General features: G+C 28.9%; 1 long non-coding RNA gene across 1 annotated transcript; it reads right to left on the minus strand.

Annotated features, from left to right (window-relative positions):
- Positions 1–11,547: 11,547 nt before the first annotated feature.
- Positions 11,548–14,575, minus strand: LOC110278061 (uncharacterized). The gene is made up of 4 exons (XR_008006725.1): positions 14,307–14,575; positions 13,217–13,337; positions 12,795–12,871; positions 11,548–12,712 (listed from the first exon to the last, which is right to left on the minus strand). It is a non-coding gene; the product is annotated as an uncharacterized LOC110278061 (long non-coding RNA).
- Positions 14,576–14,991: the final 416 nt, after the last annotated feature.

Genomic DNA, 14,991 nt, shown 5'->3' on the forward strand with positions numbered 1-14,991 from the left:
TTTAGCGCCTCTCTTTTACATATTTTATTTGAGTTATACATTAGATTTTTTCATTTCCTTTTATTCTTATTTTTTTTCTCAAAACAAAAAGTACAGAATTTACTTTCGGCAACATTATTTATATTATTTTTTCAACTCTTTTAGAGTAGTCAAAAAGTAAAATTGTTATTTTTTAAATTATAAAAATATTAATTTTATATTTTGGGGTTTGTTTTTTTCTAAAAGATAAATTTTTATTTTTAAGATTCTGTGTAAAGGAGCAAATAGTCAAAATATGATCTAATTTTACTGTTTTAAGCTTCCTTTCACAAAATTCTATGCATATAGCCAAACATTAATAATAATAAAATTAATTAATTCCTCGATGTTTAGTTCTTTTGTGAAAAAATATTTTTAATATCTGAGTAGTATCATTTTATTATGTGTTAACTCCAATAGTTTTATTATATTTAATTTTGGTTTAATAATTATTCTAAGAATTTAAAGTATAAAATTGTTTTATATATACATCCAATCGTATAACGTCACATGAGCTAAAATAACTACTTTTTATATAACTGCAAAAATAATTTTTAGAAAACATTTGTGATTACTTGATTGGATAAAACATTTTATACTATCATAAAAATTAAACTCTTATTCTAATACCTAAATTATTTCTTGTTATCAATATAAAACCACTAAACATTGGAATAATGTTAGGAATTATATTAGATTTTATTAGGTTTTAATATATAATAAGATACTAATAAATACCTATATTGGTTTAAAGAATTTACATTAAACACCTTAGTTCTTAACAAATATTTATTACATTGTAAATCTTCAAAAGTTAATTTTACTAGATAGATTGATTTCTATGATTTTGAATGGGGAGTAATTTGTTTTATATTTATTTTTTTATTTTAATTATCTGATATCAAAATTTGTTAAGAATTTATTAATTCAATACACATATTAAAATTTTAATTAAAAATAAACTAATTTATCTAATAAAAATAACTCTTAAAATTCTGTAATAAAAGTAATTTTTGAGAATTTTTTAAAATAAAAAATTTATTAAAAATCTGCCAAATATTTATTCTAAAATGATTTAAACATCAATTTTAGTATTTATCCTAATGTAGGCAAAGGCCAAAGTTTACCAAGGTCCAAAGATAAGATCCCTGATGTAGTTTCTTTTTCCAGAAGAAGGCATATTTTGAAGGCAGTTACTGGCGCGTGCCTTGACCTGTTGACTGACACTGTGCACAAAAAGATACAAGGTCTTACACAAAAAGTTGAGATAATATTGACTTTTTTTTTTAATTAATGCTATGATTTATTATTTTTATAGACTGTTAATCAATAATATTAAAAAATATAAACAAAACATATAGAGTTAAACTATATACTAAAGAAATTAGATTGTTAGTCACACAAAAAAATAAATTGTTAGTTAAAAATATTAGTCAATATAAATTAAATTTACGAACTCTTAATTTTATTTTTCATTGATTATATTCATATTTAATAAAATTCATTTTTTCAAGTATTTAATGTCAATAATTATTTTGTAAATTATTTTTTAAATAATGGGATGATTAATTGATATCAAAGAGAATATTAGATAAGAATAATCCAAAATGAATATAAGTTTGGATATTTATAACCTCAAAACTTATTATATTTATAGGTTATTTAATTGTATTTATATATTTAATTAGTTTTTTAAAATATTAAATTTAAAATAATATTTTTATCAATTTAACGACACATAATTAATTATTTATGTAAATTTTTTTACTCTATCATTGTATGAAAACTAAATTTTTTGTTATTAAAATTATGAATATGGGCTAGAAAAACTAAATAAATTTCCTAAATTATGACATATGAATTAAAATATCAACTATGATATTTAAGACACTGAACTTTGGTAACTCATTCTTTTTTGAGAAAAAAACTGTTCTTTCCTGGAAAAAATAGTGGAAGATGAGCCGTGACTAATCAAGTACTTCATTTTCAATATTGGAGAGTACAGATGAGAGAGAACAGTGCAGTTCAGTTCTGATGGTGGCAGTCTTTCTTTTCTCTTTCTGAGCATGTTTTGTATGTATCTACCCAAAAGTAGAGCTCTATTTTAATTTGTCTAGTCTTCATCTTGAAACTACAAACCTACTATGTATTTCATAGCTTCATAGCTTAGGGTTTCCATGTTATTGACTACAACTTTTCTGCAGAACCTCTTTATTCTTCATCATCAATTTTAAATGAAATATATTATCTAAACAAATAAAAGATCATTTTTAAGATTAGAGGTATACATTAAGAAGAGAAAAATATAACATATTTGTCTTTAAATATTAAAAAATAAAAAATATTAAGCAGTCAAATAATCTTAAATCAAATTTAACCAAGTTATAATTATGTACTCTATGATTTAATGAAATAATTTTTTATTATTTTTTATTTCATATTTTTTAAATGATTTTTTTATAAAAAAATAAAAGAATAAAAATAAGAAAAGAAGAAGAAAAAATGTGTCGAACGAAGAAGACGCTGAAAAAAAGTTACAATAACGTTAAGAGGAGGAGAAAAAAACAAAACAAAACAAAGAATGACAAAAAGAGAAGAAAAAAATGAAAAAATAAAAAATGCTACAATAACACTATGATGAGGAGATTGGAGATGAGGAAAAAAATAAAAAATAATAAAAAGAAGAAAAAAAACGATAAAATAATATTCAAATTTTTATAAAATAAAGAAGAGTATATACTCATTTTGGTCCTCAAAAAATTTCAGATTGGACACTTTAGTCCCCAACTAAAATTAATTACTCGATTGGTCCCTAACAATTAATTCTGTCAGTCACTTAGGTCCTTTACTCCGTTATCTCTAATGAAGTACAAAATAGTCCCTGACAACTCTAACAGGTGACAAAATGGTCCCTGATATCCTCTGTTTAGAAATGACACTGTTCTCTCCCAATTTTCATCATATCTCGCATAACACTAGCAGTTTAATACTGTAACTTCAAACTACACAATGAACACTCTATAAATTTAATGTTCACAAGAACAAAATCCTCAACTTGTTCTCAACCAATTCATACTCGGGAAACCAATGCCTATGTCTTTCAACTAGTTATCGTCTTCGATGTCTAGACAGCAAGTCTGATTTGTTAAGACCCGTCGTCGTTATTGCCATCTCCCTCCTCCTTTGCCCTATCATCTCTATGACCACATTGTCCACCACTCCGATCGCTTCCTTCAACTTCTTCTCCGATCCAATGTTCAGTAATTGCTTCAGTTTTTATACGAGCGGCAACGACGACATTGCTCGTTGTACTGATAGCTTGGATGTGAGGTCGAAAGTGTCTGCCAACTTGGACTCTAGAAAAGAAGGAACGAAGCACTCGATGTCTATTTTAAATGAGAATTTGCATATGATGTCGAATGAGAATTTTCTCATGATGTCCTAATGTCCAACAATCTATATTGCTTGCCGGAGAGTGGAGAAAGACGTGCCCTTGAACTTGGTCTTGAGGATGTCGTGGACGTGTCAGGGTTGGAAGTGATGTTATTGAAGACGTGGAATTGGATGCTTTTCGTGGGTGAAGTGCAGAGGAGGTGGATGTACCAGTCACAAAGATTTAGGAAGTGTGTGGTCCATGACATGTTGAGGTAGGTGTGACACGTGTGACAATTACACCATGGCTTAATCTTGGAGCTAAAGAGGAGGAAGGAAAACGTGGAAAAGAAGCCTGTGAAGGTGAAGAATAAGAGTATGAATGTTAGAATTATGCGAGATATGATAAAAATTTGGGAAGAACAGTGTCGTTTTCAAATAAAGGGATCAAGGATCATTTTGTCCGTTGTTAGAGTTGTCATGGACTATTTTGTCTATGTTAGAGTTGTCAGGGACTATTTTGTCCTCCGTTAGAGTTAACGGAGTAAAAGATCTAAGTGACTGACGAAATTAATTGTTAGGAACCAATCGAATAATTAATTTTAGTTGGGGACTAAAGTGTCCAGTATAAAATTCTTTAAGGACCAAAATGGGTATATACTCAATAAAGAAATACAACAGCAATAGAAAAAAGAATAAAAAAATACAAAAAAAGAAGAGTACTAAATGCAAAAAAGAAAAAACAAAGAAAAAAGTGTGTGTAACTTACAAGTATATTGTTTGATTAGATTTTATTACTAAAAAAAGTTTGTTTGAGTAGCAAGACTCAACTGTTATTACTCTAGACAACCAAAAAAGGAAAACTATTATTACTCTTTATATCATCTCATCTTTTTTATTTTTTAGGTAGTAAGTAGTATCATCTCATCTTCTTTGTTAATGGTATAACGATATAAGTATATAATCTTTGAACATCAATATATATTGTTAATGCATACTTAAACTTTCAACTTCAGTATTTTTATAACCCATTTATCATCACTGATTTTATTAATTATAAATACTCTTTAATTATATTTTCAAAAGAACAGTGATGCATTGTCATTTTCAATGTTAAATACAATTAGTTACAAATTTATAATATATAATAGTAATACGGCATCGAGTTCAACGGTCCCACAACGTTTAGATTTTTAAATGATCTTATAATAAAATATATTTTTTATTTTTTTAATAACTGTTAAATAGTTTTTATTTAATTTTAATTATAAATTAAATTTTTATATATTATTTAATTATTAAATTTATTTTTTATTTTATAAATTATTATTTTATTATTCATTTAGTATATTTATTAACCATTAGAAACAAAAACAAAAACAATAACGAAATAGATTTTTCATTACTTGTGAACTTTATGAATATTTTAGCAATGNNNTTCTTAATCTCATCTTCTCCGGTTTTCATCTTGCGCCATTGCACTCCCACCAGCCATACCGACGCCACCGCAACCTCCTACTAACACTGCTTACACCTCTGCCGGTCAGCCCGACATGCCTTGTCCTTCGGCGCTCAGTCCAACGCTGCTACGGCTGTTTTCGCGCCACTCTCCCGGCAGCCATCATCGCGGATCCGTCGCGCGTTCGTTGTGTCAGGCTCGTCTCTCTCTGGAAGCCAACTTCGGGATCGTTTTCAACGCCGCTGTCTCTCTCTTTCCATACGGTCGTACTCCTCGCTGCTGAACTCGTCGACCTCGGTGCTACTACGCTATGCACCCCATCCGTCGTCGAGCTCTCACCAACCTCGCGGCCAGGCTTCTTCGTCCGTTGCTGGTTTGGCCATAACCCCCCTCCTGACGATGTCGCTGTTTTAGGATGATCATTTTAGCAGGTATGTGGATGGTTATTTCAATTGTTACGTGGATGATTATTTTGATTGGATTGAGTTTAGTTATATATAATTAAAATATGTTGGATGTTCAATTTATTAGGTATGTGGATGATTATTTTTATTCTTAAGTAGATGGTTATTTTCACTATGGGTGAGTGGCGCCGGTGATACCGTGTGTAGCAAGCCAAACAGCGACGGTGAAGTGGTATGATACGAAAGTCAGTTGAGAGAGAAGAAGGTATTAAAGTGAAATGTTTGATAAATTAGGGTTTGGGATAGTTATTTTTTTTAGAATAATTGAGTGTATTTTTTATTTAGATAATTTGTAGAATTTTTTTATTTTTTATATATGTATTTAAATTAAATTTATAGTCTATTTTCCCATTGTTTAGATTTCTGATCATCTTTTTAAAGGAGTTCTATTAAATAAGAGTGCTTCAAATTCAAACATCATAAATAATTTTTAAGAAAATCATAAATATTTTTACGGCGCCCCCTTTCTCATGCAATTTTACGCAAGCTATGAGATATATATGACAAATATTTTTGCTAGCTAAGAGACCTACTAACATCTCTCTTCCCTGAATCACAGTTCTCTCTATAGCTGTTTATTTGAGTTGTTTGTGAAGAGTGATTATTGTTACCTCAACCCGTTTATAAAGATGGTTTGTTACATATTTTTGGCTTAGAAATACTAACAATACAATTATAAGTCAATAATTATAACTAATTTGGGTTGGTTTAGACGTCGAGTAGTCAGTTTACTTGTTCGCTCAAATAAATGTTGAGAATTTGAATACCATTTTGTATATATAGTAATTCATTAACCAACGACAAACTTTTAAATAAAAGTTTAAATTCAAAATAAATTAGTTATTAATCTGTCGTGCTAGACCATGGAGAACCAAAAACAATCAACAAATATCTTTATATAAGGTGAGTGTAAATTGAACTTCTCTCGTATTAATTGTTATTAGAATCAATAAATATTAAATAAATTAAATTTAGATGATTTTTTTTGTCTATTTAATATTATCATTTTTATATAATATGTGGTGTAAATTGTTGAATTGGTTGTTGGTAATTGACTTGTAGTTGTATAATTAGCATTTTCGATTTCGGTTTTAATTACTGTAGTTGTTGACTTGTTTCCAACATAGTTATTTAGGTTGGTCATCAGTGTCCCCGCTTCCTTTATAAACTTTCTAATGCTATAACATTTTCATAATAAAATCCCCATCATTAAATTTCCATTACAAGTAAAGTTAGAGAACGCAATAGGTCATTACTACCCCATTTAAAATTGCCAATGATGGATGCTTAAATTGGCAAAACCAAATGTTAATTAATTCGATGTTTTAAGGAATTAGTTTAATTATTTCAGTCAATTAGCAACTAATAAAATAGTAGATGCGCAAAGATTAAGATGAAAAAAAAAACTTAAAAACAAAAAAAGTACAGTTGGCTGAAAAAAATTAGTTCCTAATATTTTTTCTAACTCTTATTTTTTTTTTAAATAAGCACTACCCTTAGAATTCGAAGAGTTTAATATTTATGTTCGTGATAGGCAATATAATAAATATGAAATATTTATACAAACAAGAAGAGAAAGCTAAATTCACTTTCTAGTTAGTTAATATTATATATCCACTAATCCACAATGACCGATCATGAAAATTTTTTTTGGGTCAATATATAATTTTAACATAAAATTTATATAATTATATATTTAAGTTTTAATATAATTTTTGGTAGAATTTAAAAGATATAAATTGTGAATTTTCCATCAAATCTATACGAATCGAATGATACTAATGCTTGTAATATTTTATCTAAAAAAATTAAATTAACGAACCAATAAAACATAGATAGTACTAAATTAAATAAAATAAAAAAATCTTAATTCCAATCCCACTAATTGCAGCGTGAAAATTGTAAAATCTTATCGTTTTGTCCAACTATTTTTATTCTACCAGTGAGATTCTTACTTTTCTTTTTCATTGGAAGTAATACTTGTAAATTTTTTTTTACTACAAGTAATATATACCATGTGTAAAATACGAAGGCTTTTCTTTTTCTTTTCTCTAAGAAATTTAAAGGTTTTAACCAATTAGTAAATTAGCCAAAACCCAAAATACAAAGGTCAGTAGTCCAATTTGGACAACAAAAAAAGTTAAAAAAGAATGGAAAATGTAGGTGTTGAACCTGATATAGCTGATTTAGTTGTGTAAAATTTAATCCAATGGCTTTTTTTTTTACAAAATATTTAAGGGTCATGGCCCTATTGTCTCTTAAAAATTCCACCAGTGGTATATATTATTTTTTAAAAAATTGTGTTTCTATTTTTTTATGAATATATTATGAATTTTTAGTGTAAATTGAATTATGTTGAACTGGTTTACATTATGATTATTATTTTTATATTAATTTTTTTAAAATTTTGTTTTTTAAAAAAATTTAATTAATATTTATGGATACCGTGACAAAAATAAAGAGGGAACGGAAGGTATTTCTCTGTTGCCATTCTTATATATAGATGAGCTAATATTTTATTTTATTTTATTTTATTTTATTTTATTTTCTAGGTCTTGGATATTTTACTTAAATTTATCAATAACATGAAAATAGAAATATAGCCTTCTATTAATCTATCCTCTCTTTGGGTCACCAGAAATCTTCCCCAGTGCTTTCTTTTTATATATAGATGAGCTAATATTTTATTTTATTTTATTTTCTAGATCTTGGATATTTTACTTAAATTTATCAATAATATGAAAATAGAAAGATAGCCTTCTATTATATATATTAATTATCATTATTTCTATTATTATTTTCTTCTAAACATGCATTCATATATATTATTATTACATGCAAATAAATGAATTTAGTTGAGTGAGTGTTCCCACTTGTCATGACCATGATGCTGAGTTTGACCACCAAAATAGTATTAGGCAACATGCTAAAATCCCTGCTTTATTATTCCCCAATGCACTTCTTTTTCCACATACTTATCCGGTTCCTATTAACACATATGCATTGGAAATCATCTGGTTGGCCATTATATGCATTTGGGATAAAAGATTCAAATATTAAAATTCAGCCATTATTGTTTCAAAATTGAGAAAGTCTGAATCAACTTTAGGGTACATGATAGGTGTCTTGTAATATGGGGACAAAGCAACCAACTTCTAAAGTAATAGATCTCCAAGCTTATACTATTATTCTTGCATATCTTATGATCAACAACATTGAGATAGATATTATTTATATATTAGATCTTAATCTCTTGAATGATCTTGAATGTTTAATTATTAATGAGATTAATTGAAAGAGCACCACTCATATAAAGATGGAAAAAATAACTTTTTTTAATTTATTTAACTAATTAAAAAGTATACTCTAAAAGGCATAGATTAATAATAAAAGTATAAATTATGAATAAAATTGAATATTTAAGAAAAAAATAATTATATTAATAATTTTAACTAATATTAATTTAAAGGACATTAAATTTCTTAAATTTATATAAAATAAATTTTTTCAAAATCTCAATTACACAATAAATTTTATTTAAAGAATTCAAAAATAAATAAGAATCACTAGACTAAAAATAGAACAATTAATAATAAGAATTAGTAGATTAAAATATAGATTTTAAAAAATAAGAGAAAAAATATTTAAAAAATTATAAATATTACAAATAAAAATGTAATTCGTAAAAAATTATTAAGTTTGCAAAATAAAAAAATCAAAATAATAATAAGATGAAAGCAGAAAAATAATATTATAAAATTTATAAAAAATAATAAAAAAATAAAACAATCTTTTAGTAACTTTTTTTGTTAAAAAATTAAATTGTAAAAAAATTAAGAAATTGGTATTAGAATTAAAATAATGATTTCAAGAATATAACAATACTTTTTAATAAAAATGACACTTTTAATCTATGACACATGTTAAAAGTCTAATACATGACAACCATTTAATGGACGAGATCATATATTTTTAGAAAAAGTATAGGGAACAATCCTTTTTTTGAACAAAAGGAACAATAGGTTAAAAAAGAAAAGTTAATTTTAATTTTAAAAATCAAATTTTAAAATAATTAAATATAATCCTTGTTAGTGGGTCCAAAATGCGATCCATTGTTCATATTGTTCGTATGTCTCATTATTCATATAATAGAATTGATATTTTTATTTAAAGACGTTATAAACGCCATTGTTGTCTGTCTAATTAAAAAGCAATATGAATATTATTGCTATTCGAACATTTATATTATTTGACATTCAAATTTAATACTAGACAAGGTTTGTAACTTATTTGTCAACGAACTATAACTCAAATGATATAGTCTTTATTAATAAATTTAATACCAGATAAGGTTCGTAACTCACTGACACTAAAGATATTTACAAATTTGATTAATTAATATTAATAAACAGTTACTAACCATTTAGTACCATTTGACTAAAGGGACACAACCTTCTAAAAATTGTGTATATTCAAAACATTGTATCTATTGGTTAAAGAGACACAATTCTTTAAGAATTGTGTATGCTCAAAATATTGTATCTATTGACAATAGAAAAGACACAACTATTTGTGTACGTAACAAATTATAATTTCTACGTGCAATATGTATAAATAAGTCTTTGTCCACTATTTCAAACATATAAGTACTAAGTGTACATTTTACTTAACAAATAAGAGATTTTCTTTGTTTAAGAGAGTTGAGAATTTCTTACTATTACTAATTAAGAAATTCTTAGATTTCATTGTATCTTGAGAAAGTATTGTCATCAATCATATAACAACTAAGTGTGGGACAAATATCTCTTTAAAAAAAGCGATCTAATTTGTGCCTTTGAAACCATCTTCATATACCCAACAATTTTAGAGAGATATTACTTGAAGATGGCACAAGATCAAAACACCATGTTTAAGGTCATGAATAAAGAGTTTGTCAAGTTAGATCGCTTTGATGGAATGAACTTCAACCGTTGGAAGGACAAGATGATGTTTCTTTTTTCAATTCTCACTCTTGCATATGTGATTGACCCAAAGACTACACCAATTGCCGATGCCGCTGAAAATTTCACACCGGAAGAGAAAGAAAAAAATTTTTCAATTGGAAAAGAAACATGATGAAGATACTTTTGCATGTCGAGGTTATATTCTCAATACTTTATCCGACCGACTCTATATATGATCTCTATGTGCCAATTCAATTACCATTGGAGATTTGAAAATCTTTGGAATAAAAGTACAATACTGAACGACAAGAAACAGATAAGTTTATTATGATGAAATATTTTAAATTTATTATGAATGATACTATGCCTGTTATGGATCAAATTCATGAATTACAAATCTTTGTAAGTAGACTTCGTGATCTACAAGTGGTGATCCCTAAATCATTACAAGTTGGAGCAATTATTTTAAAATTGCCTTCATCATGAAACGGTTATAGGAAGAAACTTTTACATCTTGGTGAGGACTTCACAATTGAGAAATTACTAAGACATATACGTATAGAGGAGGAAACTCGAAAACGTGATGTTGTGTATCTCTCTCAAAGTTCTAAAGTGAATCATATTGGTGAAGACAAAACCAATAAGAAGAAAAGAAAGTTCTCAAAAGATTAAAAACAAGGCAAGAAGAGACAAAGAGAGTGTTATCATTGTCACAAGAAATGATATTACATCAAAAAATATAAACTTCTGAAAAGAAAGTTTCACTACAAGAAAAACACCCATTCAGGTACACTTGAAAAGTGTAGCTAAAAGTGAAAAAAATGATGCCTTAGGCTACGGCTACGCTTTTTGGGCTATGGCTACGCTTTTTATGGTGATTCCTATTCGGCCGTTGCCTATTCTCAAAGGCTACACTTTTCAACACCAAGGACTACGCTTTTGGCGTTTGGGAATAGGCTACGCTTTTTAAGTGATGCTGTCCAGGACCAAAGGCTACGCTTTTCAGCTTCCATTTTTACTAGAATAGGCTACGCTTTTCAACGCTACTGCATCACTTGTAAAACGTAGCCGCATTGTATATTATAGCTACTCTATATAAGTGTAGCCCTAGGTCCTTTTTTTTAATTTTCTGTATAACCATAGCTACTTTATATAAGTGTAGCCTTAGGTCCTTCATTGAAATAATAAAAATCATCTTTACACAATTCAAAGACATAATCTTAAGAAGAGATAATTTAAGTCACATGAAACTTGTATCACATATCAATTAAAATGCAAAGTTTGCCCTCTATATCCGAAAAGAACTTAACAAACAAAAAATTATTAATCTTCTAATCTCAGCATAATGACTAAAAGATATTCTGAAGCACCTTCAAATTCTTCTCAAACACATCTTTTTCATGCTGATCTTCATCACCATCAAGAAAACTCTTGGCCTTAACAATTGTATCAGTGTTCATTCCTTTGTTCATTCCCAGCAAGAACTAATTTCCAAGCAGTTACTGCCCTGCTTACAGCGGTAGATTATCATAATTCAAAAAGAGAACCATGTAAGGATTTTGCATACTGATTCACCACCATACGCAATCAATACAAGATTATATTAAAGAAAATGACCGGGCTACTTACAAATATTCTTTTGACCATTCTCGCGACACATGAAGAAAACAAAATCATAGAACCGAATAAATTCTGAAAAGTCTGCTTGGCAAGAGCAACAAATGAAGCACATGTTCCAATTGCAAGTATCAGATTAAAGATTAAAAATACAAGAAAACAAACTTGTTGCTTTTCTATTATTCTCATTAAAGCTGAATGCTAAATTCACAAAATCATGCCAATCATCTTAATTTCAAGTGCAAAAGGGAAAAACGGCGTTGTCTCAAAGAGTAAAGTGAGAATCATCAACCTAAATTATAAAATTAAAAATGAATTGAGACAGATATATCAATTTTGCACCAATATTCCAAATGCAAAAGGAAAAACCATAAAGTAAATAAAATTGTTCTCTTTCCACTGTTATTTAATCATGTCACTCAATCAAACACAACACAACAAAATAAAACAAAAATTATTTTTGGGGGTACCAATAATGGTAGGAAAAACCATGGAAGCTGGAAAACAACATAACTAAGGGTAAATTAAATAAACAAAGAAAGAAAAGAAAAGAACATTGCTCACAAAAGTTAAACAGAATTGAGGGTGTATTATTGAAAAGATATATGTATAGTTAACTAGTCTAGCCATTTAAAAAATAAATAAAAAACAATCTTTTTAAATGAAAGCTAAGAATCCCAATTCTAGAGTTCTAGATTGCATTGAAGCCATGTGAAAAATTGGTCAATTACCTTGATAAAGGACATCATCATCAAAATCATCATCTGCTTGAAAGTTATTAGTTTTGCACTTGATATTCAACCACTTATTGACCAATGTCTTGGGCCATGAAAGCTTCACTAAATAAAGGAGAGTAAGCAATTTATTAACCAAAGATGGAAGTTCAGAAGAAACAGAATAAAAGGGCTATAAAAAGCTCACCTTATCCAAATTATCAATGTGAATAGAACCAGGAGAACTTGTTTGATTACTTACTTTAACTGAGATAAAAGCTGAATCTGAATTATATATCAGCAGAAAAACCACAAGAGAAGGACAGGTCAAAAAAGTCTATACTTGTTAATAAGAATTTAGAAACAAGTTAATCAGATTTATATTTTGTAACTCATAAACATAGATATATCTAACTGATTTGGATATATATGTGCATTGTGTATTGTGTATTGTGTCTCTGCCAGTGCAAATATTTCCTTTACTTAGTAGCAAAATACTAGTTAGTTTTGAACTGACATACTACAAAAAGACCAGCTATTGCATAAACTAGTGCCCCAATGAATGAGGCTGCTACCATGACCTATAGGTCACAGGATAAGTTAGTTGCTTTTGATCTTTATTAATCTTACCGAATCCTTGATAATACTGTTTAGAATTTGATGCTTAATCTCTTCCTTTTACAAAAGAGGAACATGCAGAGACATCCTTAGATTTCGGCCCAGCATTCTAAAGTAGTAGGACACAGAGAACCTGAAACAATTCTAAATGTAAACTAATCTGATATATTTAGCAAATCAGTAGTAATACATCTAGATACCTGCACACTCGGCGCAATCAATACAAGATTATGTTGAAAGAAATGACCGAGCTACTTACAAAGCTGAATGTAAAATTCACAAAATCATGCCAATCAGCTTAATTTCAAGTGCAAAAGGGGAAAACGGCATTGCTTCAAACAGAAAAATAAGAATTATCAACCTAAATTGTAAATTAAAAATGAATTGAGACAGATATATCAATTTGCCACCAATATCACCAATGCAATTGATGGACCAAACATGAATCCCCTAGCTTAATATATTTTTGGCGAATCAGTACCCAAAAAAGAACCTATAACCCCAAAACCCCCAAATTAAATTTCTTTTCAAATAAATTTCTAGTCACTTCTAGAGTTAGCTATTTATGATTTTGGTCTATGTCAAATTTTTCTTATAGATTTGATCTAATTTCCTAAATACAAGTGAAATCAGTCCCTCTCATCATCTTAAATATAAATCAACTTCATACTTATGAGTTATGATTTGAAATATAAGTACTTATCTGTATGTGAAACTATAATAGTGACTAATTTTACTTAATTTTGATAACACTGAACTATCCTCCACACTCATCAAGCTAACCGATATTCTTAAACAAAGTTCAAAATCGAAAGAAATCTTAATTTCACAACCTCAACAATTAGATCAATCATAGCACACAAACTTCAAATCAACTAACACTAAATTTACCAGCTTGAAACAACTAGATCAACCATAAAATTTTAACAACAACTCACAGTAAACCCTGGGGTGCAACACTAACAGAATGAAACCCCCAAATTCACTAGTTTTACTGCACCGCAACATTAGCATGCATGTTCATCAATTCACGAGTTCATAAGATTTTGTACCAAACCCCCAAATTGCAACCCTAAAATCAGAAATGAAGGTGAATACATACCTTCTTGACAATGGTGAGCGACTGATGAGAGGCTTTCAGTTGAGGCAGAGTCTTCCTGATGTGAGCGCGCAGCGAAGAGAAGCAACAATGAAGATGAGTGACGGCGTGGTGAGTGGTGAGTGATGAAGATGAGTGAGTGGTGGCGTCGGTGAGGGTTGTGCGCGACAGGGTTGGCGAAGGTGAGATGCGCAGAGATGACAATGGTGAGGGCGAATAGGAGTACGGGTTTCTTCGCGATGGTGCAGTGAGAGGGTTTCTGCACGATGGTGGGTGGTCAGTGGCGATGGTGAGTGTGGTGAGAGGGTTTCTTCACGGGTCAGTGCAAGGATGAAGGGGCTTTGGAGGGGAGTGATGACCTAGGAGGAGGGAATTGACAAAATGTTCGCTAAGTGTAGGTTTCCTTTCGCATAAAAGAGGAAAAAAGTTACCAAGTGATAAGTATTTTGCTCTGGATACATTAGGCATCACTTTTTAAGTGCACCCAAAACTTAAAAAATAGGCTACCCTTTAAAAGCATCTCCTTTGATACGAAAAGTGAACCTATAGATATCAACTAAGTGATTTCTATAATACCTAAGGCTACGCTTTTTAAATGATGCCGCATTTGTGTATCCTTTTCTCTTACAAAAAGGCAACACGGAGAAAAGCGTAGCCTATTCTATGAATAGGCTACGCTTTTCAAATG

This window comes from Arachis duranensis, chromosome 1 (genome assembly GCF_000817695.3).
Source record: "Arachis duranensis cultivar V14167 chromosome 1, aradu.V14167.gnm2.J7QH, whole genome shotgun sequence".
NCBI classification, from domain to species: Eukaryota; Viridiplantae; Streptophyta; class Magnoliopsida; order Fabales; family Fabaceae; genus Arachis; species Arachis duranensis.